This window comes from Sceloporus occidentalis, unplaced genomic scaffold (assembly GCF_023333645.1).
Source record: "Sceloporus occidentalis isolate IW3139 unplaced genomic scaffold, rSceOcc1.0.p SCAF_39, whole genome shotgun sequence".
Taxonomy (NCBI): domain Eukaryota; kingdom Metazoa; phylum Chordata; class Lepidosauria; order Squamata; family Phrynosomatidae; genus Sceloporus; species Sceloporus occidentalis.
The window spans coordinates 2,261,261-2,276,013 of NW_028317019.1; the positions used below are offsets into that span (position 1 = coordinate 2,261,261).

Here is a 14,753-nt window from a genome sequence, read left to right on the forward strand (position 1 = left end):
CCAGTATTCTTTCGCTTTTCCGCATTTCCACCAACAATGAAAATAGGAGCCTGATGTTTTTTCACATTTCCAACATAAATTCTTCCTTTTCTTATACATTTTGGCTATTTTTATTGGGGTTAGATTCCATCTCAAGTACATTTTCAACCAGTTTTCTCTCAAACTTTGTGCCAATGTAAATTTGATATCTTTCTTCCATATGCTTTCCCATTTATCGTAATCAATCGCGTCTCCTGTGTCCTTCGCCCAACTGAGCATTACCTCTTTCACTGTTTCTTGCCTCGTGTCCCACAATAATAATACTTTATAAATTTTGCCCATCATACCTTTTTGTTTTCTCTAATTTCTAATATTTCTTCTCATTCAGATTTTTTTAATCCGTCCCCATTCTTTTAAATCACATCATGTTCTCTCTTGAATTTGTCAATATTCAAAACAATTGAAACCAATTCCTTCAACTTTTAACTCTTCCTGAGATTCCTTCCTTCTCCCAGACAGCCTCACCTTGAAGAGCGGTGTTCCCAAGACAAGTCTGGGGTCCAAAGAAACTTGCTCAACCCTTCCCTAAGCCAGCCCCCAATTCCGAAGCTAAAGCAACACAAGGGGAGGTTACATAGATACCAAGGTTGTCTTACTTCCCTTCCCTTCTCCCAGACAGCCTCACCTTGAAGAGCAGTGTTCCCAAGCCAGCTTCACTCCTCCTTGATAACCATTCTCCAACTGCAGCCCCAGCCCCTCTCCAAACGCCCTCCTTCATCTAAAAGCCACTCCATCTGTCTTTGTAACATTTCCCACTACATGCTTTCTATGACCCATCACTCTACATTACCTACTATGAACTACAACTATAACTCCTACTTTAACTCTAATAATCAAACTCTAATATTTTACCCTTTATGACAGAACCCTTATACCCTGTTTCTGACATGCAATGGGCCAGTCCCAGTCCTTCAGGTACACAGCACCAGTCTGAAGTGACAATTCTCCCATCTCAATCATTCAGGCAAGAAGCATGAGCCTGAGGTTGCAAAGGGCCAGTCTCAATCCTTCAGGTAAAGAGCACCACCCTGAAGTCACAATAGTACTGTATCAATCCTTCATCCAAGGAGCATCAGACTGAAGTCAAAATGGTCACATCTCAATCCTTCAGGTAATCAGCATTAGCCTAAATTCACAATGGTTCCATCTCATGGCAGCAGACAAGGAGCATTGGTCTGAGATCACAATGGGCCAGTCCCATTCAGGTATGGAGCACCAGCCTGAAGTCACAATATGTCATGAATCCCTTCATTCATGCATTTAGGGATTCATGCCATAAGTGTTATAGGTTTAGGTTTAAATTAGAGTCAAGATAGACAGGATTTATGGTGGGTTAAAATAATATGACTTAATATGTGCTTTAATAAAAGATACTAGAAAGAGGTAAGGAGATCATGACTAAAGAATGTGATTGTTTGCTAGGATTGGAATGTGTGGGAATCATCCCAACAGAGGCTTGAGTTTAAAAGACTGGTCTCTGTAAAAGGAGGGGGAACATAGAGAATTATTGGTATTTTTATATTGTATTATGTTGTTATGGATTTATGCTTATTATATTTTCATATGGTATCATATTAGATTGGGATGGATGAGATTCCATTATACACACACACACACACACACACACATCGTTAAGCCATAATGTTAATTAAAACTGTTGTGTGGCTGAGTTCTGTGGTCCAAGGCCACAGATGCAGTGGTTGAGATAAGGCACATGAGAGCTTAATTGTTTTTAGAAAAGCTGCCAGAATCCCAGATGGGAGGACACTGAGCAGAAAATGGTGGGAGAACGCTGTGCGCGAAAGGGCTATCCAATTAATCAGCTTTATTGGTTAATGGAGTGGAGTTAATTGATATGGATATAAAAGTGATAAGTTTATACTCTCTTTCATTCCTGACATAAAAGTCACTTCTGTTGCATGTATCTTCTTGATTACAAGCTGTTCCTTTTTCAAAGTACTGCCTTTTGTGTTGCAAGAGGGGCTGCAATTAGGACCCTGACAGATATCTCTCTCCCCTTCCATTCACCTTGCTATCCCAAAAGGGCTGGAGAGCATACCAAAACAACCACAGAACCTTTCCCTGCTCTTGTGTAATGCCATGTCAGTCAAAAATACAATGCAAATAGTCCAAGATCGCCTACTGGACGAAGAGGCTGACCTGTCTTGTTTCACAGAGACCTGGCTGGGTGATGATAGCTCAGCCTCCTGGGCTCAGGCCTTACCAGTCGGGTTCTCCATCAGTGAGCAGGTAAGGGGATGTCACTTTGGTCCATAAAGACAATCTTGCTTTGGCCAGGATACCTATCCATAAGATGGACCACATCGAATGTATTTGCCTCAGCTTAAAGACTAGGGAAAGTCTGGGGATTCTGTTGGTTTAATGTCCACCCTGTTGCTTAACATAAATACTCTCTGGAAAAGATAACATCAGAATTAACACAAACCAGGGAAAGAGTGACATTCCTGGAGGAAGAATATTAAAAAATGGGAAAAGAGATAGAGAGATTAACAGAAGAACATACTGAAGATACAGCAGAAAAAAATAAATTAGAGCAAAGATTTAGGGAGCAATGTCTTAGAATAAGAGGTCTTCCCAAATAGAAGAAGATCTATATAAAAAGATAATACCGGCCTTGGCTGAATTTATGGACCTAGATAATGAAACCTTTCTCCTTGAGGTGGACAAGATGTTTAGAGTAAGCTCCTGGGTCTCAAAACAGAAGAGACTGCCCAGAGATATCGTCATTTATTTTGTTAGGACTCAAATGAAAGAAGCAATTCTCCAACACACTTTCATACAAGATTCAGAATTGAAGAAAATGAAATTTTATTGTTTAAAGATATCTCTGGGAAACTGTTAAGGAAGAGGAAGGAATATGGACCACTGACTAAGGTTTTGCGCAGCAATGGACTCTACTACAAATGGGAACTAACTCAGGGCCTATATTTTAATTCAAGCCAAAAAGATACCAAATCAACTCCGTACAAAAAGCAAGACATTTTCTACATGAGAATGAAAAAGAACTTAATAAAGGGGACAGTCAGAAAGAAGAGAGGAAGAGAGCTTAGAAGAAGAAACAGAAGAAGGAGAATTGCTTAGGAAACCAGATCCAAACACAAGAGAGGAAGATATAGATGGAGAATATGAGGATGAAACGGGAAAAGGCAGACATCCTGTCATCGAATGTTAAAGGAATTAACAGACCCCAAAAATGAGGTAAACTTTTCCATTATTAAGGGAAACAGAGACTTGATGTCATTTGCCTTCAGGAAACCCATATAAAGAAAGAGGATATAAGATTGTTAAAAAACGCCAAATTGGGGAAAGAATACATAGCAGCCTCAAAAAAGAGGGGAAAAGGTGTAGTGATTTATGTAAAGGATAAATGAGAATCGAAAGAGGTATTCTCAGACCCCAATGGATACTTGGTTGGTGTAGAAGTTACTTTACAAGACCAAAAGATCCTAATGGTGGGAGTTTATGTACCCTTAGGAAATAAAGGCCTGTTCTTTGGAAAATTGAAAAAAACAAATGCCAGACCATATGTGCGATAGGACCTTAATGATGGGAGATTGGAAAGGGGTGATAGACCCCCAGATAGATAGAAAGGCAGACAACTAAATATACTTAAAGCAAGGGAAATTACTGAAATCTTTCTTTGAATTAAAAGAAGCCTTTGCATTAGAAGATACTGGAGAATCAAGTATGGTCTGTCTAAGGATTTACGTTCTTTTCAAACACTCATCAATCCTGGTTGAGAATAGATATGTTCTTGACTTCCCCAACTATTAGCACAATGGTGGAAGTAGGAGAAACCCTACCAAAAATCCTATTGGGTCACAATCCTATTTTATTGTCTTTGAAGAATAAACCTAAGGAACTGATATGGAGACTAGATGAGACTTTGTTAAAAGATGGAAAAAGTCTAGATAAAGCAAAAACAAACCCACTTAAATCCTTCTTTGAATAAAATCTGAATGGAGAAGTCAGCCCAGAGATCGTCTGGGACACAAAGAAAGCGGTAATGAGGGGTTTCTCTTTGAAACCATCTTACGAAAGGAAAACAAATAGAGAAAAGAATTGGAAAGAACTATAGGAAAAGTTAAAGGATAAGGAACAATTACTTCAAGAAAACCCCCAAAACAAAATGATTCAACAACAGATTAAGAAGATTCAAAAGGAAATATCCACATGACTAATAGAAGACCAGGATAAAACGTTAATATACATCAAACAGAAACACTTCTTGAATGCTAATAAACCTTGCAAATGGTTAGCATGGAAACTGAAAAAAGGAAAAGGAGAAACGGATCTTTTCAAGTGTTAAAGAAGGGAACAAGATTCATTCTAACCAAAAACATATGAAAGAATGTTTATATAAATATTTCACAAATCTATACAAAGAAGAATATATTTCCCATGAGAGGATACAAGAATCTTTGGACAGAAAAGACGTAGTAAAGATTGATGAAGAACAGACAATTGAACTTAATAAACCAATAACGGCTCCTGAGGTGCTAGAATCAATCAGTAAAACCAAGGCACCCAAAGCGCCAGGGCCGGATGGCCTAAGCGCAATATATTACAAGAGCTTACAGAAAGAGCTAATTAAACCTCTAGTAGAAATCATGGATAGACTTTCACAAATAAGAACGTCTGACTCTTGGAAGATAGATGACATTGTACTGATTCCTAAAGAAAGTAAGGAGCTGCTGGAGGTGAAACATTTCAGACCCATTTCTCGCTTTAACAACGATTATAAAATCTTTGCAATGGTTTTAGCAGAAAGATTTTAAAAAGCCCAACAAAATATCATAAACGAAGACCAAACAGGCTTCCTCCCAAAAAGGCACCTTAGAAACAACACGAGGAATTTACTAGATATTATAGACTTCTATGAGAAGAAAACAGATTAAAAAGCAGCTATGATTTTTCTTGAGGCCAAAAAGGCGTTCGATGAAGTTAATTGGACCTTCATGCTGGAAACCTTAAGAAAAATGGTTCTAGGAGATAACTTTATCAGCTGGATAGATGCAATCTATAGAAAACAAACAGCGAGACTTATGATTAATGGGGGGAAAGCAAAGGCGTTACCTGTAATGAGAGATACCCCTCTCACCTTTGTTATTTATGGCCACTTTAGAGACTCTGAGTGCTAGCATTAAAGAAGATAAGAAGACCAGAGGCCTGGAAATGAAGCAGGAAGAGTACAAACTTAAACTATACGCAAACGACGTGGTGATATACTTATCCGACCCAATAGAAAGTGTTAATCCCCTGCTTTATAAATTAAAGGAATAGGGACAGCATTCAGGTTTCCAGATTAAAATGGATAAGACAAACATTTTACCAATGAATTTAACAAAAGAACGATCAGGAAAATCTACAAGAGGAGACTGGTTTTAAAGTAGGAAAAAGGGTCAGATATCTAGGTGTTGAGTTCACCTCTAAAAACCGAGAGCTCTTTAAAGACAACCACAAGAAAATACGGGGTGATATCAACCAAGATCCCAATAGATGGACTGAACTCAACCTATCCCTCTTGGGAAGAATCAGGGCAGTTAAAACAAACGTACCGCCTAAATTACTATTTTCATTTCAGACTATACCTATCCTTCTTAATGACAAACCATTTTTAGAACAGCAGAAGGACCTGCAAAAATCCATCTGGGAAGGAAAAAGACCTAGAATCAGATTTAAATCTCTAATAGATGATGTAACGATTCACAATCCTCTCTTCTATTTTGACCTGACACTTCTTTGGGTGTTTGAAGGACAGTCGTGTGGATGAATTTTAAAACACAGACCAAGCGGCTGATTAAACAAGGATATAAGTTTATTTTTAAAACAGAATAGGCAAAGGTATCTTTGACATGAAGTTGTTACTACGTCTTCTTTTCTTACATATATATAGGTCTGGTTTTAACTCAATAATAATAATAATAATAATAATAATAACAACTCCGCCACGCAGGCTATAGTATCACTCAAGAAATGATGTAAGCCAAAGCCCTCTTCCTGAGTCTGGTTCCCCTGAGTCTCTCTTCTAGACTCTCCAGAACTAATCCTGTCCCTCTCTGGACAAAGCAGTTCCTTAAGTAACCATCCCTCAGGAACTATGGGAACCCAGTCCTCTCTTGGACTCTACTGTTCCCATCCTCTCTATCACTATCTCCCACTGAACTCCCGCTTCATCCCTCAGGATTGCAAACCCTAACTGACGCCACCCAACTGCCAAGCGGAATCTTCAAACTCCTCAGCCAGCACCTGATTGGCTTAGAGTCTCTGGCTTCTGATTGGCTGGTTTGGAAGTCAGTCCGTCACACGCCTCCCCCCTTTAATAGGTTCATTGAGACACAGAACCAAACGGTTCTATGGTCCAAGGAACTCCCAGTTATCAATTATACTTACCCATTATATATAACATTATACACACATCAGGTTAGACATGTGATATATTTCATATACTTGTTTTATCAATAGCCATTACCAACTTAAATATCTTTGGTATTTTCCTGTATGTTCCCCTTTTAAACATATGTCTAATATCAGTTCTACCTGTTATAACAACTTACCATCATTTTCTTATATGTTTAACATATTATAACCATATCCTTTATCACTTGTTGAGTTTTAATATTTTAATAACACTTAAATAACCTTTTTTCCCAACTTTAGATCTTTATATGTTCCATTTAAATGTTTTTATCAAACATACTTAATCTTTTAACCCTTTTTTCTTATTGATGGAGCATCATCTCCAACCACTTTGCCCTGTTCCCAGTATGGTTTTGAAAATATTTCACCTTCCATTATACTAATGGCAAACTACAATATATTTGTTTTCTATGTCAGGGATGATGGGAGTTGTTGCTCTTCACCTCTGGCTCAAACTCACCACCTTGTTGCGCACCGACGCTGACCAGTTTTGGCTAGTGGATAAAGCTTTGCTTCAAAAGCAGCAGAGTTACAGAGAATAGGCTGAAGACCCTGACAAACTCTCCAAGCCTTCTTACTCTTGCTTCCACAGAAGTCTTCCCACTTCTTCAGGATCCAGCTGGCTCTTGTATCTTCACTCAAGACACCAGACAACTCAGTAGTCTTATATAAAAGATCTACTTTATTCTACTATATACAGCTCCAAACTATCCAACACAACAATACTCCTCACTACTCCAATACTACCCAACTACTACCGACAAAATACATTGGGATTCATAGTCATTAATATAGTCCTTGGATCATACCACCCACTCTTGTCAGTTTCCACCCAGTGGGCGTGTACATCCACTCTCATTGGCTCTCTTGTTTCTACCCAGAATTGATGATTTCATCATCTCAGCCTTGACCACTTAACAATTCTCAGGTGTGTTCAATTATCCACTTTGCATTTCTGTCCTTGGCATTTAGGACTTGTTAATTCCATTATCTTTTACACCTGTGTGGTTGCTACTTGCTTCTGCTGAGTCACCCTGACTCTCACATACATGTTTTATTTCAATCACTGTATGTCCCATGTTGCTTTTTCCTTAACATTCTAGTCTATCAACTCAATTATATCCTTGTCCTTTTTAGGAGTCTTCTCTGGATCAGTCCTTGTAACTGACCACGTGTTTCTTTTTACCGGCTGTGGACTTAACACCTCATCTAGTAAAAAGTCTTTGCTTCCTCCTGTTTCACTGGACCACATTCCTTGAGTGCGCTGAGCAATCTTTACATCTTCCTCTGTAGATCGTAAAGTGTCCCTTATCAAAATCATCCCGTTCTCTAGAAGTTCATCACAATCTTTGGTCTTTTTCCCTCTGTTGAATCTCCTTTTCCAGTTGGTTGATGGCTTTTGGGGTCCCACCAACGCTTGTCTGTCATCTGGTCGCCACCATTATGTTTGACAGCGAAGTTTATAGACGTGAACATGTTCTGCATATACACATCTATTCTTTCAACTTTTACTTTAAGATTCTTCCAGTCTCTGTGAACTAAACCTTTTTCTTGGGTTATATCACCCATTTGCCAAACTACATATTTTTCAATACTGTCCCATTTAATATATAGCTTCCAGAACCCTGAACTCTTTATTAGAACCTACAAAAGCCTGCTGTGATGCACTGAATAACTAGTTGGCAGACAAAATCTCTCAGATAAGAGCCGATTTGGATACTGGTCTTACGACAGAAGTGACAGGAGAAGTATCCAGAGCCTCCACCTATACTGTTATTCTGGATGAATTTGAGTCAGTTACTACAGAGGATGTGGACAAGCGCCTTGGGAGTATGAAAAATAGGACTTGCTCTCTCGATCCTTGCCCGTCTTGGCTGGGCATCCAGGGGAAGATAACATCAAGATGCTGCTAAAAATATAACTAATGCATCTTTCAGGGAAGGCTGTCTTCCATCTTGCCTCAAAGAGACGGTGGTTAAACCACTTCTACAAAAAAAGCCTTCCCCTTGACCCTCTGGACAGAAACAATTACAGGCCAGTTTAGCTCTTACCATTCTTAGGCAAGGTAATGGAGAGGGCAGTCGCTATTCAACTCCAAGCAGTCTTGGAAGAAACTGATTTTTCTACATCCATTTCAAACTGGATTTAGGACAGGTTACAGAGTTGAGACGGCCATGGTCACCTTAGTCGATGACCTCCGTTTGAGCATCGACAGCTCTTTGAAAAGGGGAAGTGTGACCCTGCTGGTGCTACTGAAGGCCTCTCAGCGGCCTTCAATACCATTGACCACAGTATCCTTCTGGAACATATGGGAGAGTTGGGAATTGGGGCACTGTTTTCCAGTGGTTCAGGTCCTACCTCTCAGGCAGATTCCTGTCACTTTGGGACAGTTCTTCATCCAAGAGGGAGCTCAAGTCGGACATCCCTCAAAGCGTGATTCTGTCCCCAATGCTATTCAACATTTACATGAAGCTGCTGGGTGAGATCATTCAGAGACATGGGGCGGAGAGCTGGGAGACCTTGAAACAGTAGTACATGCGCTAGTCACCTCTCGGCTGGACTTCTGTAACGCACTCTACATGGGGCTACCCTTGTGCCAAGTTCAGAGACTTCAATTGGAACAGAATATGGCAGCCAGGTTGGTTACGGACACTTCTAGAACTGCCCACATTACACCGGTTCTTAAATCCCTCCACTGGCTGCCCATTAGTTTCTGGACAAGATACAAGGTGTTGGTTCACTCTGGAACGACCTCCGGATGAGATCCGTCCTATTAACACCTTGGAAGCCTTTAGGAAGGCTATTAAGACGGACCTCTTTCCAGACTAGAGGAGATCTATTGACTTGCCTCCCCTTCCCCCTGACCCTTACCCTTGCCATCGTTACTGTTATGGAAATTGCTATTGATGTATATCGTTCCTGCCCTCCCACCTCTCCTTCAGAAAACGACCCATTTCTTGCCCCAAAAAACTTTTTTACTGTATTGTGTTATGAAAGTTTTTAATTTTCTTGCTGTTTAATAGGATTTTTAAGGGTTGATTAATGTTTTTATAATTGGGAGAAGGGTTGGGGGTTTGGAATTTTAATTGTATTTCTTAAATTGTATATTATTTTATTACTGTAATCCTCTTTGATTCCTTTGAGAAAAGGTAGAATAATAATAATAATAATAATAACAACAACTCTTTAAGGGGGTCAAAAGCCCTTTCAGTATGCTCCCAGAACTGTGTGTGTGTGTGTGTGTTGTGTTTCTGGGGCTGTGGGTCTCTCTGTTGGTCCTCCTCTGCAGGGTTGTTGTGAAGGAAAAGATAAGTATGTGAGGGAGGATGCCCAATCTGGATCCTGAGGGTCTCTAAGCCTATTTCCCAGGTTGACAGGGGATTGCCAGAGTTTTGAGGTCCCTCCGTCTCCCTCCTCTTGGCTTTGGCCAAGAGGATTTTGGCTCTTCTCTCCCCCCAGAGCCTCCTCCCCCAGGACTCCAGAGAACCCCCCCCCCCAAGAAAAATGCCATTGAATCCTATCCTGTGTGATGCTTTCTATTTGGCACAAAATTCTTCCCCAAATGAGGAATCAGAAGAGAGGGTCTCTCCTCAGCCCCACTTTCCACGAGGGAGGGGGCCACTCAAAGACCTTTTTACCTTTGGATCCCCCTCCTCTCCATGGCCATGCCTCTCTCCAAGGGTCCCACTGGCCTTCATTTCTCATAATAACCCCCAAGTACCCGGGACCCAAGGAATCCCCAAGGAGGGGGCAGGGAAGGAAAGAGGGAGAGGAGGCCTTGCAGGACCCCTGCCTTTCTTTGGGGGGGAAGAGGGGCCTCTCCAGCCATTCCTCTGAATGAACAAGGGCTCTCCCCACTTCCCTCCCTCCCTCAGAACAGACTGTGAGGGCAGCAATGGCTTCTGGGGCTGTGACTGTGCAGGCGCATATAGTCCCAAAGGCCCCTCCTCAGCATGCACAGGGATTGCCAGGGCCTAGATGCTGTTGCTTATTCCACTGGTGGCCTTTGTGGGAAAGGAAGGTATGCGCCGGGGTTCAGTGGCCTCCCCTTCCTTCCCTCCTTTCTTCCTTTGAGGAGACCGCAATGGAGGCCAAGGTGCAGAGCTGGACTCAGGAGGAAAAGGCAGGAAAGGAAGGCTCTGCTTTGGAAATATAGCTCTCTCTGTGTATCCTGTATGTTTGTGTCTGTGTGTCTGTGATGTTCTTATGGCTGGGAATGGAGATGAGAACTGAGGAGAGAGGAAAGGGTCAGTTTTGGGCAAATTCAGAAATTCTGTGCATCAAAGTCCAGTGTGTTGAAACAGTAAAGAACTTTATTGAGAACACATAGAAATTCAGTGTTTAAGCCAGAACTGACCACTCCAATCCAAACAATACATTAAAACCCCTAAAACCTAAAACATGACCCTCTTCCAAACTTAACCCCCACCTTCAATTTCCACAGTCTCTGCCCCACAGGTAACAAGGCCCCCTTTTGCCATTCCCAGAAACTAGCCCTTTCTCTTAATGCCGGCCTCCAACTTTCTTAAGCCAAAATCCCACACATTACAAAAGCTATAATTCCCATAACTATTCTAACCAGCTGCAACAAATCCCAACCTCCCATCTAGCTAACCTATACCACAACCCACAATCCCCAGACCAATTGACAACCCAAAGCAATTATCTATACTATTAGCAATTAAAACCTAAACTTAACAAAATCCAACTTGAAAACATAGAGACATATTGACAGACAAATTTTACAAATAAGATGACAAGGGCCTTTTCTTTGCACTGCTGGATTGAAAATATATTTTTTGTATTCGTTATTGACAAATATAATGTTAGGATTTCTGTGGCTTCTCTCTTCTGTGGACTCTCTTATGTCTCACTAGGCTTGACTTCTGAGAAAAACCTTTCCCACAATGGTGGCATTTGTATGGCTTCTCTCCTGTGTGGACTCTCTGATGTTTCACTAGGTTTGACTTCCAAGAAAAACATTTCCCACAATGCTGGCATTTGTGTGGCTTCTCTCCTGTGTGGACTCTCTGATGTGTCATTAGGATTGACTTCTGAGAAAAACATTTCCCACAATGCTGGCACTTGTATGGCTTCTCTCCTGTGTGGACTCTCTGATGTTTTACTAGGTCTGACTTCTGAGAAAAACATTTCCCACAATGCTGGCACTTGTATGGCTTCGCTCCAGTGTGGACTCTCTGATGTATCTCTAAGTGTGCCTTCTGAGAAAAACATTTCCCACAATGCTGGCATTTGTATGGCTTCGCTCCAGTGTGGACTCTCTGATGTATCTCTAGGTGTGCCTTCTGAGAAAAACATTTCCCACAATGCTGGCATTTGTATGGCTTCGCTCCAGTGTGGACTCTCTGATGTATCACTAGGTATGATTTCGATGAAAAACGTTTCCCACAATGCTGGCATTTGTATGGCTTCACTCCAGTGTGGACTCTCTGATGTATCACTAGGTAAGATTTCGACGAAAAACATTTCCCACAATGCTGGCATTTGTATGGCTTCACTCCAGTGTGGACTCTCTGATGTATCTCTAGGTATGATTTCGACGAAAAACATTTCTCACAATGCTGGCATTTGTATGGATTCTCTCCAGTGTGGACTCTCTGATGTATCTCTAGGTATGATTTCGACGAAAAACATTTCTCACAATGCTGGCATTTGTATGGCTTCACTCCAGTGTGGACTATTTGATGTATCACTAGGTGTGCCTTCTGAGAAAAACATTTCCCACAATGTTGGCATTTGTATGGCTTTGCTCCTGTGTGGATTCTCTGATGTATGACAAGGATTGACTTGTAAGCAAAACGTTTCCCACAATGGTGGCATTTATGTGACGTCTTTGCTGTGTAGACTCTCTGATGACTCAAATGTTCTTCTGTAAAGAAGGACAATGACAAATAAGATTGAAAATCAGAGTTAAGAGAGGAGGGTGTTACCCCATGATTTAGCCCTCATTAACCCCTCCTTATTTGAGGCTAAATTAACAAATTTGCTGTGAGGAACCCAAGCATGACCCTGCTGCTTATGCTCCTAAATCCATGGAATGATTCTATCCTTACTCATAGGAGCTAGCAAAGAAGAGACTGGATGGGGACTGCCTTGAGGGAATCCATGGAAGCAGATAGTCAAAGGACTGTTGAAAAAATATTCCATGAAACATGTGCAAAAATACTTTGATTGACAGATGGCATCATATCCTGTGAGACTGCCATAGAGTCCTGAGTCAGAGCCCAAGGCATGATGCAAACTAACTGCAGAGGTCACTTCCTACTGTTTGGCACCAGGATATGACTCCCAACCAATACAGTATACAGGTCACATGCAGCTTGGTGTGGACTGGATTAGAGTTATGTGTACAAGAGATGGTGAAGGTGAAGGAACTCGGAGAGGAGAGCTTGCAAATATTTGTATTATTTTGTAACTCAGATAGATTTTGAGTGTAAAAAGAGGTCAGTGTATTGCCAATATCTATATCTGGATATTTGCTTCTGTACTCTGCTGTGTTATTGTTGAGCTGCATCTCGGAGCGTCACCCTGAGATTGTGCTGTATATTGGCTTGTGAACATGATAGGAATTCAGAGCCAAGAAGGACTGAGAGCCAGTGTGCTAATCCTTTTTGTCTGATTTATTTGCTCCAAGCACTCATTGCATTCAATTTGGTTCCAGACCATTCTTCCCCCCAGGACACATTCTAAAGCGATTTAAACCCTTTTGGACACTCGGTTTCTGCTCCCAAGCAACAATTACAGCATAAATATCTACCCTGACTGGCTGTTGTTTGACTTCAGTCCGATTACAGACAGACAGACAGTCAGTTTACATGGCTAAGCACCTCAATGCAGTCGCCAACCCCACTTGTTGTATGAGCTCCTGACTTCTCTTCCCATTTCGAACCCTCAGCAATTGGAATCAAGATCCACCTAGGTAAAGTATTACCATTATGAAAGTCTTACATCTCTTGACCTGTGATGTCCTGCCAGGACTGATTGAAACTTTCCCCTGCATTTTCTTTCACATTGGTTCAGGCCTTAGATTATTTTAGTGTAGAAAAGTCATTGTATTAGTTTGTGGGAGGAGCTGTAGGATTCCCCTGCATTATTTCCAGGTTTGGTTTGCCCTTTCCCAGCATGCTCTGCTGTAGCTGGAGGTTTTTGGTTTGGAGCGGTCTTTTTGGTGGCAAACAGGCCCACAGCTGGAAAGGGCATTTCTTACACTTTAGCCAATTTAGTTACCAACTTAGCCATTTTAGTTACCAAGTTAGCCATTTCAGTTACCAGGTCTCAGCCGAATTAGTTACCATCAGCAAGTGAATAGAGGAATTCAGGAGCTGAAAGACCCTGCACCAGCTCCATTGAGTGAGGAGAGCAAACCAACATCAGACCCAGAAAGATGACATCCGGAAGATTGCTGAACTGTAAAGTATCTTTTATTTAGAGCTGGGGAGGAGAAAACTCTTTATTTTGTCCTTTAAATTAAATTTCCCCCCTTTTGAACTTTACATTCAGCTTCAGAGTCTTTTTTGGGTAAAGAGTTTGATCTCACCAGGGTACCGGCGTTGCACACCCAAACCTGCCACCACCTTTAGTTGGGTGTGTCTTCACATGACCACTCCCACCTGTTATCTAGTTCTTGTGCATGTATGTGAACACTTACGTGTGTGTGTGTGTGTGTGTGTGTGTGTGTGTCTGTGTGTCTGTGTGTGTGTATTATGCTTCTCCCCTCAATAAAAAATAAAAAACCTATTTCAAATGCCTTTGGAGTTTTGTGTGCTTCCAATCCTGGTATAGTTAAGCTGAATCCCAAGGTCGCTCTTGCCCCAAACAAACTTTATATCTCCTTTCAGCTAAGTACCTAATTCCCCTAAAAGCATAGCACTTGCGGGTGTCCTCCCCAGACTCCAGCATTCTGGGTAACAAAGGGCCTCTGGAATCAGCCATGGAACTAAGCAAGCTCCGGTAGGAAAAGAAACATTAGAGAACATTGCCATTGTTCTTTAAGCCATTGCAGGGCCAACAAAGGGATTTTACCCAAGAAGTCTCTCCAGAGTCTCAAAAGGCTTGAAGAGGGGCCAAAAAAGCCAGGAATCTTGGTCAGGGATGGGCTGAGGAGCATTTGGAGTCAAAAAGCATTTATCTCCATTGTTCCCTCCCACAAAATCCTATAATTGACAGTTTCGGATAGGATATTTAGAATCTTTATTAAGGGGAGAGCAATGACTCACTAAACTTCAAATTCCAAGATTTCACAGAAAGCTGCT

General features: G+C 41.3%; 1 pseudogene across 1 annotated transcript in view; it reads right to left on the minus strand.

The window, feature by feature from the left end:
* Positions 1–14,753, minus strand: part of LOC149290399 (uncharacterized) — a 55,505-nt pseudogene that overhangs the window by 24,259 nt on the left and 16,493 nt on the right. Inside the window, exons 3-4 of the transcript XR_016277242.1 lie at positions 11,555–12,370; positions 8,331–8,354 (exon numbers count right to left, since the gene is read on the minus strand). The product of XR_016277242.1 is annotated as an uncharacterized LOC149290399 (transcript). The remainder of the gene's footprint in view (positions 1–8,330; positions 8,355–11,554; positions 12,371–14,753) is intronic.